At 39.0% G+C, this 22412-nt stretch overlaps 1 non-coding gene across 1 annotated transcript; it reads left to right on the top strand.

Moving 5' to 3' along the window:
- The first annotated feature begins 2821 nt into the window (after positions 1–2821).
- LOC131241848 (small nucleolar RNA R71) lies at positions 2822–2928 on the top strand. The gene has a single exon (XR_009169415.1). It is a non-coding gene; the product is annotated as a small nucleolar RNA R71 (small nucleolar RNA).
- Positions 2929–22412: the final 19484 nt, after the last annotated feature.

Consider the following 22412-nt stretch of genomic DNA (forward strand, 5'->3'; position numbering starts at 1 on the left):
CTGAGAAGGATCGTACATCACGTATGCTTTTGGGAGGTGGTAGGTTAGAGATAAAATCAATTTTGACCTTCTCCACCTCATTTCCCTTGGATGAAATTATATGTCTAAGAACAATTCCCTTGGGAACCATGAAATGACACTTTTCCCAGTTCAGAACAAAATTCTTCTCCTCACATCGCTTCAACACACATTTAAGATTTTTCAAGCATTCGTTGAAGGATGGACTAAAAACAGAGAAGTCGTCCATGAAGACCTCTAAATATTCCCCTATCATGTCAGAAAAAATACTCAACATGCATCACTGAAATGTGGTAGGGGTATCACATAGTCCAAATGACATCTTTTGGTAAGCAACGGTGCCATAGGGACATGTGAATGTTGTTTTCTCTTGATATTCAAGGGCTATCTCTATTTGATTGTAGCGTGAATACCCATCAAGGAAGCAGTAAAAAGAATGACTAGCTAACCATTACAAAATTTAGTCAATGAAGGGTAAAGGGAAGTGGTCCTTCCTCGTGACAGTATTCAATTTTTTATAGTCAATGAACATTCTCCAACTAGTAGTAACTCTAGTTGGCACGAGTTCATTGTTGGCATTGGCTACCATGGTGATTCTGAATTTCTTAGGAACCACCTAAGTTGGACTCACTCCTTAACTATCGGATATAGGGTATAGGATACCCACATCCAACAATTTAAGCACCTCTCCTTTAACCACTTCTTTCATATTTGGATTGATTTGACATTGTGCTTGTCGGGAGGTTTTCGCATTATCCTTAAGATAAATGCGATGAGTACAAATGAAAGGATTGATTCCCTTTAGATCTGCAATTGACCATCCAAGGGCTCCTTTATGTTCAATGAAAGTAGCAATAAGCATACTCTCCTGCTCTTTCTCAAGGTGGGAAGAAATCACCACTGAGTATGTCTCATATTGACCTAAGTAAATATATTTAAGATCAGCGAGCAAAGGTTTTAGGTGAAGCTTCAGTGTTTTAAGGCTAGACGATAGAGGCAGTAAGTCGGTTTGGGGCAATTTCTCAAATTGTGGCCTCCACCAGTTAACTTCAAGTACCGGTGGAGTATCAAGCATGGCATCCATCTCCCTAATCGTGTCATCATCCAAATTGGGAGAGTGTGCTAAGCACGTCTCTAGAGGGTCAGAGGATAAGGTCATCAGAGCTCTATCTTTCATGAAAGAGTCTATCATATTAATGTCATGGGCCTCGTCATCATCCTCTACCTGTCTGCTCATATTGAAAAAGATATTGAGCTCCAACGTCATATTTTCAAAAGACAAATTCATGACCCCATTCCTATAATTGATGATAGCGTTAGATGTAGCAAGGAACGAGCAACCAAGTATGATAGGGATTTGAGTGCTCATATCTACAATGGGCTGAGTATTCATGACAATAAAATCTACTGGATAGTAGAATTTGTCAACCTAGACCAATACATCCTCAATCATCCCCCTCGGTACACGAACTGAGCGATCATCAAGTTGTAATGTGGTCCAGGTGGGTTTTAATTCACCTAGACCCAGTTGTTCATAAACTGAGTAAGGGATTAAATTTACGCTCGCCCCCAAGTCAAGAAGTGTGTTCTCAATTTGGTGATTCTTAATTATACAAGTGATAGTTGGGCTACCAGGATCTTTATATTTTTGTAGCACATTTTGCTTGAGAATGGCACTCACTTTTTCTGTCAGGAAAATTTTCTTTTTGATACTTTACCGCCTTTTAGTTGTGCATAAGTCTTTTAAAAATTTAGCATATGAAGGAATTTATTTCACAGCATCCTAAAGAGGGATGTTAACCTTCACTTGTTTCAACACCTCTGGAATATCCTGTGAGTTGGCTAGAGGTTTTGGTGTAATCAACCGTTGGGGGAATGGAGCAATCTGCTTGCTTTGAGGTTTCGATTCTATCCCAAGTGAGGTAATGTTAGGTCTATCATCCGTGTCTTCTTCCAGGTCCTCAGATTTTTTTATCCTTACGGGAATAAATTTGTCAATTATCTTTTCACTCCTAAGAGTAGTGATAGACTTTACTTGCTCCATTTGATTTGAAGAGCTTGGGTCACTAATTTCACATTGCGGTTTTGGATTGGGGAGAGGTTGGGCTGGAAGCATCCCTTTCTCCTCACTCGCTAAGTGTGCCTCGATCGTTCGAATGGATTTATTAAGGTCTTGGAAAGCCTGTAATGTGTTTTGATTGAAAAGCACTTGATTTTGAATGTGTTTTAAAACCGGATCCTCCCGAGTCTTCTTTTGATTTAAAAGTTGAGATAGAGCCCCTTAAGGGTTAGCTGTTTGTCCATTCCTCCAACTGAAATTGGGATGGTTCCTCCAGCTGGGATTGTATGTATTTGAGGTGGGTCGACTGAAACGTCTTTGGTAATTGTTCACAGCATTCGATTGGTCATTCAATACCTCTTGAAAAGCAGGTATGGCAGGACAATTTTCAATTGTATGTATGTTGCAAGCACAGATACTGCAAACAACTTCCTTAGCCTTATCCTTCTTAAGTTCCATGGCCTCTATTTTCTTTATGAGGTTAGCCACTTTAGCATTTATTTCACCTTCCTCTTTCAAAATATATCCCCCCCCCCCCTCTCCTTTGATTAAGTAGGCTTAGAAGTGGTGCTAGGTCTTTGGGAGATGCCCCATGATTGTGCGTTTTCAGCAAGTTTGTCAAAGTAATCCCACACATCATTGACATCTTTGCTCATGAATTCCCCATTACACATTGTTTCGACCAATTAGTGCATGAAAGATGATAGTCCATCGTAGAAGAAATTTATTATGTGCCACATTTCGAAGCCATGTTGTGTGCATGAACTGACAAGATCCTTGAACCGATCCCAACATTGGAAGAATGTCTCATCGTCCTTTTGAGTGAAGTTCATGATTGACTTTCTGATGATGTTCGTCTTATGGTATGGGAAGAATTTCTTTATAAACTCCCTTGTCATGTCATTCCATCTACCAATGGATTATGGACGTAGTGAATGCAACCACATCTAAGCCTTTTCTTTTAATGAGAAAGGAAAGAGTTTCAGCCTGATCGTGTCCTCAAACACATTAGGAAAGTATAAGGTGGTAATTATATCATCAAACTCTTTCATGCAAATATATGGACTTTCAAATTTAAGTCCATGGAACTTTAGAAGGTGTTGGATTACCCTTGAATTAATATCCATATTCCCTGTACTTTTTAGAAAAATTGTACAAGAAGGTGTACTCGCCCCTGCCGATTGTAAGAAATCTCATAAGGTACAAGGCGAGGGTGCGTTATGCACCTCATTGTCATCCTGAATTTCCTTAAATGGAGGTTCAAGTTGATTTGTAGGTTGATTTGCAGCCATCACTTCTATTGACTCTAAGGATCTCTGGTGGTGTCTAATCCTATGATGGATAGGCAACTCTTCGACCAATCCTCCTTCACTTAAGATACGTCAAGTGTTGTCATGAACCCACTTGGGAATGAAACACTCGAAGCCCTCAAGTAACTAAACCTAAACTTAAGAAAGAAAACTAGAGAAACTAAAATAAATAAGAGATCTAAAATAAGAGAGAGAATTAGAAAGCGGTTACTGGATTGGAGATTGATATGTTAGAATCCTATAAAACAGAAAACATTGTTAGTTTCTAAAAATAAGTTCAGAAAAATCCTAACCTAGAAATAAAACAGAAAGTTAATTCTAATCTTAACCTAATTCTAATACTAATTAAATTCAAAAAAGTGCAGCCGTAGTCCCCGAAAATGGCACCAAAAACTTGTTCACAACCCCAAGTGTAGAGTTGCGATGTAGTAATAATCTTGGTAAGACCGAGGTCAAATCCATAGGGACTAAACTCGTGCGTATTCTAAAAGTAGCTAAAATTAGAACTAAATTAGAAATATGGAATAATTTGAGTAATTGTGATATTATAGATTGAAACTTGTGAATTTAAAGGTGGGAACTAGGATGCCAAGGATCCACTTGTAGCTATTAAGATGCTACCATACTTGATTCAAGAGATCCAACTGGAATCAGAGTCCTACCTTATCCAGTTAGAGAAAGAGATGGTCAATTCTCTAAACTTCTCATTGATACAGCCTCAATGGAGGAGAATTGTGAAGATTGAAAGGGATTCCATCACCCAACCATGCCCAGGAGACGATGGCAAACAACAGGATTTACCAATCCCACAACCTCAAATAGGAAAAGAAGATATTCAAACCTATCACAGTGTCTATTGTAATTTAAGTCACAACTAACCATAGAAAACTAAAAATATTCCTTAAAATCAACTAGAAATCAATGAAGTTCAATATGAACATGAATCAAAGCAAAGTAAATATCCCAATCACGCTACAAGCTTCACCTCTTAGCCCTAGCTAAGAGGTTTAGTTAACCATAGATATGATTGAACTAAGAACTCTTAAAGAAAGCATAAAAACAACTAAAGAAGAAGAAGAAAAACTCTTGGCGGCGGCTCTCCACCCTTTTGCTCCACTCCTCAAACCCTAGAAGATACCTAGGAATGTCCTAAGGACTCCTATTTATAGTTGTGAAGCCCCATCTTACGTAACTCCTTAGAATTCTGGAAACCATCTTGAATTTACACACGCTGCTTAAGCCCAGTATTACGCTTCGATCAGACCGAAGTTGGGTTCGGTCGGACCGAATTAAGGTTGAAAATCACACTTTCTTGCTGGACAATTCTGCACGATTTCGGTCAGACCGAAGTTGATGCTGAAAAATCTGTCAAATTTAGGTCGGACCAACTCCAACCGAAGTTGGATCAGGTCGGACCGAATTAAGCCTAAAAATCTTGATTTCTTAGTGGACAATTTTCTGTGATTTCGGTCGAACCGAAGTTGGCTCAGGTCAAATTGAACTATCCTATTTTCTGCTGTGAATTTTACATTCCTTCAAGTTATTTCTTTATCCTTTGTACTCAGTTTCTTTGCATCTTTGGCATATGAATTCTTCATTCTTTGTCTCATAAGATCCATCTTTTACCTTGATGATTCTTGAGCATTAAATCCATGCTTTTAGCATTCTTTTCAATCCAAGTTCTCAGATTCACCTTACAACACAAACATGTATAAAATATACCATTAAGCCTTATCATGTTCATAAAACCAAGATATAAATAGGAAAAAATATGCAATATTTGACACTAGACAATCATGCACCAAACATGTGCGTAAAGCGTGAACATGTGGGGCAAACCTTATCTCATATGGGGTCCCCTAAGTATCTAGCCCAAAGGCATATGCTATGATAAATCATCATCCACAACATGCATATAAATGATGCGTGTGGGCATATATCCGGGCATGATATCATTATACTAAGCACGTTCTCAGTGTGTCCTACTAGGCCAAGTACACTAGTATGTTATTAGAAATATCAGGCAATAATTGGCCTTAATTGTCACATCATATACAGAGAGTGGTAACTGAATGGTAGGCCCCGCTAGAAATATAGAAATCTATGTGGTGTGGCCCACATTAGACTAACATCGGCTCCTCATGTACCCTACAAGGCATGAATAAAATACATATAACAAAGCGAGGTCTACTAGGAGTGACCTAGATGGACACCATATGTACAACACGTGTGTCACTAGGCAACCAATCCATTTAGGCACACAACACACTAATGATGTCCCAAAATAATCAGATTATCAATGGCATCACTATAATTACTTTAGTAGGATGATGTGCACCTTCTGATCATTGCTAACTTAAATCAATGGTTATGGATCATTGGTTAGTCAATAGGATGTGATCCTATGCTCATGGCCCATCTGAGTCATGAGATATCATCATTAAAGCAATGTATATGCTTCAATGGGTGTAGGATAACCATAGTGTCAACGTTATATACATATACTAATTAAGGATTTTATAATTAATAATTGATTCCAAATCATATAATTGCACCTCACTTTAAAACCGGGATTATAGGGATTTTGAATCCAATGTGCCAAACATAGCCAAGGGATTACAGAAATTAAGGAATCCCAAGTCCAAGAGAGCCTCAAATCCAAGGGATCCCGAATCCATGGATTCCCTAGTCTAAGGAATCCCAAAACCAGGGATTCCTAAGTCCAGGGGATCCCAGATCTAAGAAATTTCAAGTCTAATGGGGTTTCCACCCCCATAGTTTCCTATGTTGCAGCCCACCTAAGATCTGGATAAGCTTAAGTTTTGGGCCCATAGCCTAGCATGATCTGACAAGACGGATGAACGGAGTGGATATGATACATACATCATGTAGGGTCCCATGTGTGGGCCCACTCCTAGGCGTTCGCCCGCCCAGGGTACTGGAAGATGCCTTTTTTTAATATAGGTTTTTTGTTTTGTTTTGTTTGATTTGGTCACACCATTAAAGAGGGCCCCACTTGGATAATCTACTCCATTCACCACATAGACCAGCTCAAGAAGGGGCCAATAGGCTCTAACTGGGACTGGTTTTGATGAACAGGGACCTATGGTAGGCGTTGGAAAGTTTTAACATACAGGAATTGTTCCCCTCCTTGTGGTCCACTCAAGTCTTGAACCCGCCTCATATTTTATCCCATGGCCTAAAACGATTCGAAGAAGTTGGTGGACGGCTCTGATCAAATATATACATTAATATGGGTCCCACTTGTGAGACCCATAAATGACCAAGAATGGGTTACCGCCTGCATGCATGGCTAATATATATATATATATATATATATATATATATATATATATATATATATATATATATATATATATATATATATATATATATATATATATATATATATATATATATATATATATATATATATATATAACGTTTTGCTTATACTGTCAAGGTGGCCCCCAAGTTGATGATCTACTCTGTTCACTGTATTGGCCAACTTGAGTGGGGTCTAATAGACTCTGTTTTGGGCTGATTTGGATGATCAGTGACTCTACAGTTAGCTCTAAAAGGTTTCAATAGATGGGTATTGTTTCCCTTAGTACAGCCCACTTAAGCTCAGATCTGCCTCATATTTTGGCCAATGGCTTAAAATGATTTGGAGGAGATGGTGGACGTTGTGGATTAAACGTATACATCATGGTGGGGTCCATGAGTGGGGGCAGCCAAGGAATCTTCTGCCTCTCACATAGCTTGGCAGTAATGCCCAGCGTCACTTCTTCTACTACCCAGTGTCACTTCTTCCCCTTTTTTTTTCTTTCTTTTCTTTTCGTTTTTATTTTATTTTATGTAGAATGGGTTCCACATGTGGATGATCCACTCCATCCACATTGTTGGCAAGATTTCCATGGATCAAAGGAGTTCAGGATTGGGCAGGTTTCATCATACTCAAACTCAATAGTGGGCCTTAGAAAATTTCAACAATGGGCTTTGTTTTCTTTAATGCGGTCCACTCAAGACTCGAATCTGACTCATTTTTCAGCCCATGGCCTAAAATGGTATGAATAAACCGGTGGACGGCGTGGATTTCATAAATTCATCAAGGTGGGGTCCACGAGTGGAGGGCTCCCCCTCCATGTTGCATGGATGACGTGAGGGGGTGTTATTCACCCACCGTCGCCTGTAATGTGGTCCACTGACAATTGGATCAGCTTGATGTTTGGGCTCTATAGTCAAAATGAGTCAGGAAAATAGATGGATGGTGTTGATTTAACAATCACATTAGGGTGGGTCCCATGAGTGGGAACCGACTCCAAACCTCTCATGCAAGGAGAGTTGGTGACACAGGAACTTTTAAGCCCCTTGCACCTGACGATGTGGCCCATTTAAAACTTGGATTGACTTCATATTTTGGCCCAACGCTTAAATGATTTAAGGGAGCAGATGGACGGCGTGGATTAAACATATGCATCATAGTGGGCCCACGAGTGGAGGTCCAACCCTTCCCTTATGTTCCTAGCATCTGGACACTGGACCCCTTTTTTCATTTAATTTTTATATATATAATGCATGTGGGGTCCACATGAGACATCTACATCGTCCATCGGACTGGCCAACTCATGGTGGGCTAAGAAGCTTTGGATCACATCATTTTTTATGCATTTTCATCATTTAAGTGTACTTTTATAAATTAATAGGTTTAAATAGAAAATAAACATCACAACGGGCCACATAAGGTGGTCCACACTGTGATAATGTGCGGGACACACTCTCCAACAACATAGCCAACTTATGGGTCCCACAAGACCATGAAAGTAAGAAAAAAAAGGAAAGGAAGGGGAAAGAGATCCAGCTACCGGGGGGACCCCGCCACTATGGAGTTTACCACAATTTCAATATGATCAAGGTGAGTCCCACACTTGTGGACCCACCAAAATAGAAAAATCATAAAGAAATGGAGGATTTTAATCCTCCTATGTAGTCACTTCGAAGGATGGACAGTTGGATTGGCTTGGATCGGTGATCATTCGGTCCACCAAGCTCCTCTCCTCCCCTGACCTTCTCTAATCACTCTTCTCTTTTCTCTTACTCTTACTCTCTTAATCCTTCCTAATCCTCTCTCAAGCTCTCTCTTTTCTCTTAATCTATCCCTAATCTTTCTTTCTTTTCTCTCTTTCTCTCTTAATCTCTCCCTAATTTTCTCTATTATTTTTCTCTTACTACTCTTGCTAGAAAATGGTAAAATGAGACGAAGTTAGGGAGTTTTTATGGTAGAGCTTTTTAGGTAGATATGGAATTATGAAAACACAGAGGGGTAAAATGAGGAGAAAAAGAAGGAAAGAATGATGGCTAGCATGGGTAAGGGTATGGTTGCATGAGAAAGGCATGGACTTATTTAACTAATGGGGAGAGAGTGACATGAGTGATGGATGGGTTAATTGATGGATTGATTTAACGACATTGGGATTTGTGCAAGTGGGGGCCCGCGTGCGTTGTGCGGCCCACCTTAGATTGTGCACAAAATTATAACTTCTAATCTATGAACCGAAATGGGGCATGCCACGGGGCAATGGAATCATAGTGCCCGCGCAGTCGCTACGGTACAAGTCTCAGGGTATTGCGGTACTAAAATAGGGTCGCAATCAAAACTTATCGATCTGGTCCACCGAAAACATACCGTCGTCGAAGCAGAAGTGTACGAAAGGTCTCACGAGGTTACGGGTCTTACATGAGGGGTGCTCCCAGCCCCACCATCGCCTCTAATGTGGTCTACCTAATGGTTAGATCATCATGATTTTTTGTCTCCACCGCTAACATGAGTTGGGAGACATATAGATGGTGTGGATCTAAGAAATAAATCACAGTGGGTCCTATAAGTGGAAACCCACTCTTCCAACTCATGCAAAGGGCATCAATGACGCTAGGCTTTTCATCCCGTTAGTTTGCTATAGTGTGGACCACCTAATATATGGATTGGCTTAATCTTTGGCCTTAATTACCAAAATGGGATGGATAATCTGATGGATGGAGTGGACGAAATATAGGCATCATGGTGGGTCCCACGAGTGGAGGCCCCACCCTTTCCCTATCTTTCCTTGCATCTGGACATTGGACAGTTCCAGCATCTCTGACGCTGTAACATCTAGCGTTTGGACTCTTATTATATGTGTGTTTTTTTCATGCATGTGGGGTCCACGTAAGAGATCTACATCGTCCATTAGATCAGCCAACTCATGGTGGGTTGAGGAGCTTTAGATCACATCAATTTTGATGCCTTTCCACCATCCAAATTTGTTGTCCATATCAAAATATTAAATGGAAAATAAATATCACGGTGGACCACATAAGATGGTCCACGCTGTGATAACATGCGGGGTATGCTTTCCACCAGCATAGCCCACTTGTGGGCCCCACAATATTATAATTTTAAAAGAAAGAAGGAAAAAAGAAAGGAAATGAAAGAAAAGCAAGGAATGAGATCCGACCATCTGGGTGGCCCCCGCCACTATGGGGTCCACCATACAATATATACATGATCAATGTGGGCCCCACCCTTTTGGGCATGCCAAATGGAAAGATCATAAAGAAAGGGAGGGTCTTGATCCTCCCATGCACTCACTTCGAAGGATGAATAGTTGGATGAGCTTGGATCGATGATCGGATGGTCCACTAAGCTCCTCTTCACCCCTAATCTTCTTTAATCTCTCTTTTATCTCCTCTATTCCTCTTAACCTCTTGATCTCTCTTAATTTTCCCTCAAGCTCTCTCCTTAATCTTTCTTTCTTTTCTCTCTTTCTCTCTTAATCTCTCCTTAATTCTCCCTAATCTTTTTCTTTCTCTTAATATCTCTCTACTCTTACTAGAAAAATGGTAGAAATGAGAGGGAGTTAGGGGATTTTGTAGTAGAAATTTTAGAATAAGGAGGGAATAAGAAAAAGATGGAGGGGTAGGATGAGGAGAAAAAGAAGGAAAGAATGATGGATGAGCATGGGTAAGGGCACGAGTTGTATGAGCAAGGCATGAGCTTATTTGACTAGTGGAGAAAGAGACATGACTAATGGATGGCTTGATTGATGGATTGATTGATTTGATAACATTGGAATTTGTACAAGTGGAGCCCGTGTGAGTTGCGCAGCCCACCTTGGATTGTGCCAAAACCGCAACTTCTAATATAGGGATTGTAATGGGGTGTGTCATGTAGCGTTGGAATCGTAGTGCCCGCATGGTCGCTAGGATACAAGTCTCACTGTGTTGCGGTACTAAAATAGGGTCGCGATCAAAACTCGTTGATCTAGTTCACCATGAACATGTCGGTGCCAAAGTTAAAGCATGCGAGGTTACGTGTCTTACACCATGAAAGGCTCTTAAGACCGAAGCTCCCCTTGAGATCTCCTCGAAAGACATGTTGGTAGGAAGAAAATTGACAAAGAAAGAAATTTAAAAAAGGGGGAGGAACACAGAGGAGGCGTACCAAAAAGATCAAGACATCAGACGACTATGAGTGAAAAATAGAAGGACCCACTGGACAGAGGGAGAAGAAGATAGGTCGGCAGAGCTCAGACTTTGCTAGACTTGGTGGATGTACATTGAGGAGGAAGCCTCTATTTATAAGCATCCGGGGGGCAATGCATTTAATGACAGCAGCACTTATGAGGGAATGAAGAGATGACTCAATCCACAACCTCCACCACATGGTCGCACATGATTTGCCCAGGAGGAGCATTAAATGACGTACAGACAGGTGTCCACCTGTGAGTCATTTAGGAGACGAAGTGGCACTCACCACTTAGTGCATGACCCCTTGTAGGATGAAACCGCCATAATATCCTTTTCGATTCCCACGACGAGCACTGTCCTTTGCAATTCATGCCTTCATCACTAGCCGATAAAATAGAAAAAAGAAGGACGAATCAAGCTATCTACTTACAATTTAAAATTTTAAACTCCCGTGCACATACATCAATTTGAACTCTTGCTCCTGAGCTCATGAATGTTGAACTTGAAAGTAGGGGGCAATTGTTATGGGAAAAATCAAACTGACACCAACCACATGCGACACGTTGCAAAGAACTAGCAGAGCAACTTTCCTAAGCCATCAACATGTCCACTACCAGGGAAGTCGAGTTGAGCTTCGATGAAGGACTCACCCGCCAAACTAAACCGATTAAGCTCAGAACCTGGTAATGAGATTCATCGACCGACCTGACCATCTCAACCAAGCTATCTGACCAACCCGACCCAATCATCTCGACCGAGCTATCTAACTAATTCGACCTCATTCTTAGAAACCGATGTTCACAACCCTAAGTGCAGGGTCGCGATGTAGTAATAACTCAATGAGACCGAGGTCGAATCCACAGGGACTAAACTTATACGTATTCTGAAAATAACTAGAACTAGAACTAGAATAAGATCTAAACTAAAATATGAAATAAAAGAGAGTAATTCTGAATAAAGTATCAACAATCTAAAAGGAAACTAGAGTGTCAAGGATCCACTTGTAGCTATCAGGATACTACCTCACTTGATTCAATAAACACAACTGGAATCAAAGTCCTCTCCTATCCAGTTGGAAGATATGCAATTAAAGCACAATCTGAACTTCTCATTGAATTAGTTCACACATGAAGGAGTATGGTGATGATTGGAAAGGAATTCAATCATCCACCATGCCCAGCAGATGATGGTGAATCACAAATTTCATCAATCTCACAATCTTAAAAATAGAAAAGAAGATATTCAAAACTATCACAGCATCTGTTGTAATTTAAGTTATAATAAACCATAGAAAACTGAAAATATTCCTTAAATTCAAACTAGAAATCAATAAAGTTCAACATTAACAAGAATCAAAGCAAGATAAACATCCTAACACACAACAAGCTTCACCTCTTAACCCTAGCTAAGAGATTAGCCAAGCAAAGACATGATTGAAACCAAAACTCTTAAAGAAAACATAAAAACTAACTAAAAGAAAATGATTAGGGAAGAAGGAAAGACTCCTTGAAGTTCTCCAACACTTTGCTCCACTCTTCCAACCCTAATTCATGCTTATAACTCCTTGGAGAACCCATATTTATAGCCTTTGTCCGGCCGACTTTGAAAATTTCCTTGAATTTACATAGCGGAGTCACCTTTAGTCAGACCGAAGTCGAGTTCAAGTTGTGATCGGATTCTGTCTCCAATAGTTGCTCGATTTCAGTCATACCAAGCTTGGGTTCGGTTAGACCAAACTTAAGTTTCGTTCGGACCAAATTAACTCCTTTCGGCGCTATAGCTTTTTATGCACTTTTGGTTGCACCGAATCCTTCCTTCGGTCGGACCAAATTTGGTTTCGGTTGAACTAAATTAGCCATGAATTTCATCTTTGGTTGCTAGACTGTTTTGTGTGATTTTGATCGGTTCGAACTGGCCTATTTTTCTGCTGCAGACTTTGTAATCTTCTCCAGTCTTTCGTCATCCTTTGTACTTGGTTTTATTGGATCTTGAGGTCTTAAAATCTTCAATCTTGGTCTCCTGAGATCCACTCCTTTGGTGATTCTTAAGTGTCAAATCCATGCTTTTGACATCCTTTTCAATCCAAGCTATCAGATTCACCTCACTATATAAACATGTATAAAATATACCAATTAAACATTGTCATTTTCATAAAACCAAGATATAAACAGGGAAAAATATGCAATATTTGACACTCAACAACTGACATCGACCTCATAATAGAAATGTCTAGAGAGAATCTCGCATCGTACCAAGATGGGATCTATCCGATGAGAACCTAGTCGAAAATCACGACAACCAAGGTGAAATCAGAGATATTCTCAAAAGCAGATCCCTACTCCAATATGGGCCCCTCCAGTGTATCTGACAGATCCACTAAGATACATGAAAGTGTCCTAGTTTATCAAATTACGTGAGTGTTGAGTTAGTCATACAAGTGAGCCTCAAGCTGAAGATTACAAGACTAAGAACTCAACCAAGAAGAAGTTCAAGCACTCCAAACAGTAACCAAAGCCTCACTTTCCTAACCAAACCCTTGAGGTATATGACCCCATAAAACTTAGTCTTACCCACAACGATCTTTAAAAACATCCTTAGTAAGCGTAGTTTTGATCACTTAGCGTATTAGAGGAAAAAACATGAACTATACAGGAAAAATCATGATTGCATCAATATGCAATTGAGGACAATGTTTGATTGCATCGAAAAATAGGCCCATACAATCCAGCAACAAAATGAACATAAGTTGGGTGTTGCCGATTACATCAAATAGAGTTCAATGACATCGAAATTCAAATTTCGATGGCATCAAACCCACTTCGATTAAATCAACTAAGGGCACTTCCTCTACAAACAAAATACTCTCTAAGTGTTCCTCAGTGTAATCGAATCTTCTTCGATAACATTGAGAGTAAGTTACCTATGGCATCGAAGACTGTTTGATTACATCGAAATATAGGACCAGTTTGTCCAGCAAGCTATAAAGGTATATCCAACATTTTTTATCACAACGAAGACTCTTCGATGTCATCGAACTTCAAAATTTGATAGCATCGAAGGATGATCGATTATATTGAAAAATAGGACAAAACCTTCCAATAACTAAAGGGTAATTTTTCTAAAGAAAATCCAATGTGATCGAGACACCCCTTGATGACATCAAAGTGCACGTCGATGAAATCGAAGGGTGCTCGATAAAATCAAAAAGAATCTGGTTTACACCCAAATGAATCTCTTCATGTAGATAGTCGATGCAATCAGAGAAAGTCCGATAACATCGAACTTCAAATTTTGATGGAATCGAAGACCATTCGTTAGCATCAACAATGTCAGATTTTTGCCCATTTTTTAACCATTAGGATTTAACTTTATATAAACCCATGGGTTACTTCTTGGTAAAATGAGTGAGAATTAAAGAGAGCTTGAGAGAGTTATTGTGATAGTAAATACCCTCATCCTCAAGCCTTCTTTCCCATAAGAGTTCATCATTCAATCCATAGCACAGGAATTTATTGTCATCTTCTTTACTTTAATTGAATTATGAACTCTGGTATTCATTGAGTTTCCAGTAGCACTCTTTTATGGTAAATAATTATGCTGGAATCCTTGAATGATTAGCTCATGTGACTCTTCTCTAAACTCTAAAGAAAAATGATATATTAGAGAAGATCAAACTAAACCCTAAACCAACAACCTCGGAGCATTGATTGGAGCATTAAATGGATGGTTATTGTTCAAGGGAGCTGAAGACTCTTCATCAACAGGAAGATCTTCTTTAACATGTGCTGACAAGGGGCTCATTCACTTACAAGTAAGTATAAGAGTCCAAAGAATCTGAAGCCTCTTCCTTGTGTAGGATTTGGTTTCAAAGTTTGTTCTCAAACTCGCTAAGACCTTTTGTAGGCCTCCGACGGGAGAAAATGTATAGTGTCCTTGTGTAGGACCAATTGCCTTGTGTAGGCATGTGTGTTTGCCTTGTGTAGCATAATGAGTTGCCATGTGTAGGTTCCTAAGGTTGTCTTGTGTAGACTCCTTAGCTAACCTAGTGTAGGTTGTGAAGGTTTATGGTTAACCTGATTTAAAACCATTGGATAGTGAAATCTAGCACACTCTAGGGTGGAGTGCGTCAGCCGGGAGTGGAGTAGGCAAGTAGCCAAACCACTATACATTGCTGCATTTGTGATTATTAATCTTGCCTATATGTATTAATTGGTTGAATGTTTACATTATGCACAATACATGTTTGATATAATGCAACACTTAGATTTCCACTATCCTAGAAGTTGAATGTGAATAACCTCTTGATAAACTTACTTAACTCATACTAAAAATTGGTAGAATTTTCAGTTAAGAAAGATTAAAGTTTTAAAAGTCCTATTCACCCCCATCTAAGACGCTTGGACATATATTTATACTTCAATAGTAGTGGTACTACCGCAATTTCAATTAGTATCAGAGTGGGTTCCTCTTGAAGGGTTTAATAACCTAGAGGGAGATCCTAACTGAAGTTGGAATTATGGCCAAAGGAGAGGAAACTTCAGTCTCTCGACCACCTATCTTTAATGGTTCAAATTATGCATATTGGAAAGCAAGAACGAACTATTTTCTGCAATCCTTGGACCATGATGTTTGGGAAATGGTTGAGAATGGAAATGTGCCACCAACTGAACTAGTGGTACTTGAAAACGGCACAACTGTTACTAAACCTAAACCAAAAGATAAGTGGACGAACTTTGATAAAGAAAATAAAACATATGAAGTCAAAGCTATGAATGCTATTTACTGTGCAGTTTCACAGGAGGTAGCTCTTTTGGCTAAACGGTTCAAAAGATTCTTTAACAAGAACGGTGGAAAACCATACAACTGCAGGAAGTATGGTCACATATCCACAGAATGTCCCACAAAAAAAATCAAAGGGAAAGGCTATAGTAGCCACGTTGGATGACACCGATGACTCCAACTCAGAAACTAATGAGTCTGAGAGTGATGGAGACCAAAAGTCACTAAAAATACTCATAGACTCCACCCCTACGTTCATTCCCAATTCAAAAAATGATGATGAGATGGATGAGTACAATGTTGAGGATGTCAAAATTGAAAGAGAAACTACTGATTAAAATCTTACAATTAAGAAACTAATCAAGAAAATTGATCATCTAGAATCAGAAATTGAGAAACTAAAAAGAGAAAACAAAAAACTAAGACTAGATGTAGAAAAATCCGATCTCATAGTTGAACTTACTTGTAAGTTTACTCAAAGTAATGAAAAGTTAAAAAGACTTCTAGGCTTGGGAAGGAACTCTAAAAATATGAGAGGCCTAGGGTATGAAACAGATAAATCTAACTCCATTCTTATACCACCTATGATGATCAAAACAACTGCCTCAAGTAGCAAATAGGCAAGTCTATTATGCCATACATGCGAAGAGATAGGGCACTACAAATTTGAATGCCCTACACTAAAATAGTCTCACTCCACTTTTGGGTTGGGTAAACCAAATCCGAACGGAAAAATGATGCAAAAATCATGAAATTCTCCAAAAAAAAATATCTAAATTAGTTACCTAAAGAATTCAAAGCACCTATGGATAACACTCTAAAAAGGAAATCGAAACTTCATGCTCAAAGAAAGTGGTTACCAAATGGGTGATATTAAATAAAAACAATTGTCTGACGAGTCATGATAAACTTAACTCAGGCACTTGTAGTGGTTGCTCCAAGTGAAACAAGTGATGACCATGATCCATTCCCCTGATAACTCTGAAATGTGATAATGGGTCAGTCACATCAAAAAGGGACTCCATCAAGAAAAATAAGCAAAGAACAAAAAGGTTGAACTTCTTAAGGACTAAAGATGCTTCAATGATTAAGGGACCAAAACACAATCTTCACAATATCTCCCTAGATTAATGATTAAGAACTACACATCATCTTATTCGAAACTATGTACAGGAACTTAAACCTCATAGGTAAATGAATATAAAGACATGTGCATAAGTAACGGTCAATATGGTTGATTAAACTCATGACAAAGATGGTCCCTCAACCGAGGTAGAGAATGATGTCGATCCATACATAATAGGTAAATCCGCTCACAAATCCACCTCTCCTCTCTGTTTTTGATGAAATTGGTATGTGTTGTACAAGTATTCTAGATAGAAAATTGCCTTGAATTTATGCAACAAAGTCACCTCCAGTTGGACCAAGTGAGTTCGAGTTGTGATCGGATTCTATCTTCAATGGTTGCCTGATTTCAGTCACACCAAGCTTAGGTTCGATTAGACCGAACTTAAGTTTCGGTCAGATCGAATTAACTCCTTTCAATGCTAGAGCTTTTTGTGCACTTTTGATCATATCGAATCCTTCCTCCCATTGGACTGAATTTGGTTTCGATCGAACCGAATTAGCCCTGAATTTCATCTTTGGTTGCTGGACTGTTTTGTGTGATTTTGGTCAGATCGAACTAGCCTAATTTTCAGCCGCAGACTTTGTAATCTTCTCCAGTCTTTGTTCATCCTTTGTAATTGGTTTTATTGGATCTTGAGGTCTTAAAATCTTCAGTCTTGGTCTCCTAAGATCCACTCCTTACTTTGGTGATTCTTAAGCATCAAATCCATACTTTTGACATTCTTTTCAATCCAAGCTGTCAGATTCACCTCGCAATACAAACATGTATAAAATATACCAATTAAGCATTGTCATTTTTGTAAAACCAAGATATAAATAGGGAGAAATATGCAATATTTGACACTCAACAACCGACATTGACCTTGAAATATAAATGTCTGAAGAGAGCCTTGTATCGTACCAAGATGGGATCTATCCGATGAGATCTTAGTCGAAAATCACCACAACCAAGGTGAAATCAGAGATATTCTCAAAAGCAGATCGCTACTCCAATACGGGCCCCTCTAGCGTATCCGACAGATCCATTGAGATACGTAGAGTGCCTAAAGAACCTATAAATATGCCCCATGTCTTAAGTAAAAGGTACGTACAAAAATCCTAACTCCAACCACACTTGCTATAGGTTTATCTACCTGACTTAGGCATCGGAGGGTCCTGGCCATAATCGGCACCTTATTGTCCCTTGTTCTCTACTACTGCAGGTACTCAGTAGTCTACATAATAAGCTACAGGTTCAACAAGATTCTAGTGATACCACAAAACAATCGACAAACTCCCCGAGCAAACTGGTAAGCTCAACCTTGTCTTATGGCCAACGCATCCCACTGATAAAAGTTGGCTTAGGATCTTACTCGGTTCTAAAAGTACCCTGGTTTGTCAATTACGTGTAAGTTGAGTCAGAGAGTTAGGAGAGCCTCATATGAGGATTGATCAAGCTATTGCCTAAACCAGATATGTGTTCCGAGCCCGTCACAGGTAAATCATGCCTCACATCCTAAATCCTAAAGCACCCAAGTAAACAAAAGCCCTAAAAGACTTAGAACAACATAAGATGAAATAGTTTGAAAACTTAAGTTTCAAACAGGAAAATCTTCTAAGTTTTTTAGCAAAGTTCGATAATATTGAGTCTGTGTTAATGACATCGACCACTCTTGTTCGATGACATCAAACAGTTCTCGATGATATCGAATTAGGTCCTTTATGTCCAGCAACCATAAAGTAATTTGGATAAAATGTTCGATAAATCGAACATTCATTCGATGATATCAACCATCAGTGATCGATGACATTAAAGGTCAGTCAATTATATCGATAGACTTAGAGCATTATCTAGCAAAGTCTTGGAAAATATTTTGATACTACTCAAGGAATCGAAACTAAATCGATGCCATCGATATTCAAATCATGATGTCATCGATAGGATCTCAATAACATCGAATCAAGGATAAGTTTTGTCCAGCAAGGTTCAAAGGAAAATCATCTAAAATGTTCGAGGAATCGACACATTACTCGATGTCATCAAAATTCAAATCACGATGATATTGAGGGAGCCTCGATGACATCGAATCTGGTCAAAACTATTCTAACAAGCTTATGAGGAAAATATGAGGAAATGATCAAGGAATTGAGAGAGTCTCGATGTCATCATAATTCAAAAATCGATGATATCGAAATAGGATCTATGTCATCGATCCTCAGCTAGAAGAGTTCTAAGTTTATCTTCAGTTGAGTTCGTATCATCGAGCCTAGAGTCGATGTCATCAAAAGTATACATTTGATGATATTGAATAAGGACCGATGACATCGAACTCAGTCAGTCTCTGATAACATTATTACCATTGAAACTTTTTGTCTATATAACGAAAGCTTGCTCTTGGTTGCAAAATAGAGAAAAAGTGAGAAAGCTTTGAAAGAGTAATTGCATACCACTTACCCTACGCCCTTTTTCTCATGGGAGTTCATCTTTCAATCCACCCTCATCATTGACATTCAATAGAGTCAATTAGTGAATGAACTTCCTCATTTAAGGATCATCCAGCTACCTTCTTAATAGTAAATCATTGAGCTGGGATCCCTTGAATGCTTAAGAGTTTGGAATTACTCCGTCTCTCAAATGAGTAATATTCATTAGAGTAGTTCCAACAAAACCTTGACCCAACCCGTCACCTTACATTGGAGCATCATCAATATTACAGATTAAGGGAGCTGGAGAATCTTCGTCATCAAAGGAGGAGCTCTTCATCAACATGTAGAGCATGGCTCATCTACTTATCTGTAAGTCATTAGCGTGCAGAGACCCTGTTGATTATTTCTTATGTAGGATTGGATTACAAGTATATCTTACCCTTTTAAGCCCTCTAGGAGGCATCCAACGGGAGAGTACGTTTGGGTGCTATGTGTCAACCATTGCCCTTGTATAGGGCATCAACTCAGGTCCTTTATGTAGGTCCTTAGCCTATGTGGCCTGAAACCTAGGTTCCTTATGTGGATCATTGGGTTGTGTGGCTTAAACTCGAGGTTCCTTGTGTGGATCCTTTGCTCTTGTGTAGGGCATAAAACCCAGGTGCTTCGTGTTGACCTTTGCTCTTGTGTAGGGCATGAACTTATGTCTTGTGTAGGCATGTCTAGGTTCCTTATGTAGGTCCTAGAGTCAACCTTGTGTAGGTTGTAAAGGTTAGAGTGAACTTGATTTAAAACTTCCATTAGTGAAATCTGGTACACTTAGGGGTTGAGTGCGTCCGCCGGGAGTGGAGTAAGCACATAGTTGAACCACTATAAATGATTGTGTTTAGGATTGATGTTTACGTATTCATTTATTATGCTTACTTTGAATGCTTACATGAAACATGATAACATGAAGGTTTAGAATTACTAAGAATCACATCTCACACACATTGTCCCATTATTCATCCATCGTAGACTAATTGCTAAATCATGTTTAATTATTAAGTAGTCTTGTGATTGGATCCTCTACTTGGCTTGGAAGCCATTAGAGTTAAAGTATATCTTGATAGTCGCACATTATATCAAGATCTAGTAAATAGGATTCTTAATTATCAAGAAAAGTTTATAAAGTCCTATTTACCCCCCTCTAGGACACTTTCGTCTATTCTAACTTCTACTACTGTGGTCTTTACTGCAATTTTAATTGGTATCAGAGCGGGTCTCTCTTAAGGGCTTAACCGCCTAGAGAGTGATCTTTACTGAAGTTGTGAAGTTATGGCTATTAGAGTAAGGCTAGAGGATCAAACTGCAAGTACTATCAAATGTAAAAATAGTTAGACCAATTGCCTAGTGATTCATACTGCTCTTAAAGCCGACAATAGTTTTAAATGGTATCTTGACAGTGGATGCTCTAAACACATGACTGGAGATCAAACTCATTTTTGCAATTATTCAGAGTTTGATGGTGGGTCAATCACGTTTTGGAGATGGGAGCTCCACTAAAATAATTGGGCATGGAGCAATAGTTGGCCTTGGACTCCCCAAAATAAAAAATAAAAAATGTGCTGTGTAGAAGGCTTGAAGAATAATCTTCTCACTATCTCTCAAATTTGTGACAAAGAACATCTAGTCATGTTCTCAAAAGATGTGTGTAGAATCTTAGATCATACAGGAAAACCTATCATGAAAGGTCTACGCACAAGTGATAACTACTACATCATTGAAAGTAGTGAAGAAAATGTACTATCCACAAAATGTCAAATGGGCTATGCAGAACAAGTCCAAACTGTGGCACCAAAGACTGGGACATGTCCACTATCGTAACTTGGCCATGTTGAGTTCAAAGAATCTGGTAAGAGGACTTCCTAAGATTAAGAAGGTGGAGAAAATTATGTGGTGACTGACTGTCTAAAAGGTAAACAGATAAAAGTGGGACCCAAAAAGACCACCGCCATAGCAACATCTAAGCCACTAGACTTACTACACATGGACACAATGGGTCTCACCAAAGTTGAAAGTCATGGTAGAAAAAGATATTTCTTGGTGGTAGTAGATGATTACTCCAAGTTTACCTGGGTTGCTTTTCTTCAAGAAAAATCAGATGCATTTGATGAATTTGTGATTTTAGCTAAGCGACTTCAGAATGAAAAAGGATACAGCATAAACCGTATCAGGAGTGATTACGGTGGTGAATTTGAAAATGATCGATTTCAAAGATATTGTGATGAGAATGGAATTAGTCATGAATTCTCAACCCCAAAAACTCCACAACAAAATGGAGTTGTTGAAAGAAAGAATCGAGTACTGTGGGAAATGGGGTCAGTTATGCTAAATGGAAAAGATATAGCCAAAAGCTTCTGGGCCGAAGCAGTTAATACTGCCTACTATATAATAAATAGAGTATATCTGAGAGCAGGTTTAAACAAAATGCCTTATGAGCCATGGTACGAGAAACAACCTAGTGTGAAATACTTCCACATCTTTAGCATTAAATGTTATATTTTGAAAGACAGAGAACACCTAGGTAAATTTAAATCTAAAAGTGATGACGGCATCTTTCTTGGGTATGCCCTAAATAGTCATGCTTATAGAGTGTACAATCTAAGGACTCTCACCATTCAAGAATCTATTAATGTGGTTGTTGATGACCAACCTCATGAAGAAGAAAATCTTTTGAATGATCTAGATGATGATGTGGATTCATGCGTTCTAGGTAAATCTGGTGACAAGATCCCTTCCTATAATGAACCGCAACCGTCGACCAACATACCCATCACTAAGGATCATCCCCTCAATCAGATCATTGGAGATCCTAATGACGGTGTAAGAACTCGACATCAGATAGAGAGCATCTATAGCCATTTCTACTTCACCTTAAAGATTGAACCTAAAAATATTATAGAAGCACTTCAAGATGAATATTAGATCAATGCTATGCAAGAAGAGCTTCAACAATTTAAGAGAAACAAGGTATAACAACTGGTTCCTAGGCCAAATGATACTAACATCATTGGAACCAAATGGATCTTCAAGAACAAATCTGATGAATCTGGCAATATAATTAGAAATAAGGCAAGACTAGCGGCACAAGGATATTCACAGATAGAAGGGATTGATTTCGATGAAACATTTACCCCTGTAGCACACCTCGAGTCAATTAGGATTCT

This window comes from Magnolia sinica, chromosome 3, assembly GCF_029962835.1.
Source record: "Magnolia sinica isolate HGM2019 chromosome 3, MsV1, whole genome shotgun sequence".
NCBI lineage: Eukaryota > Viridiplantae > Streptophyta > Magnoliopsida > Magnoliales > Magnoliaceae > Magnolia > Magnolia sinica.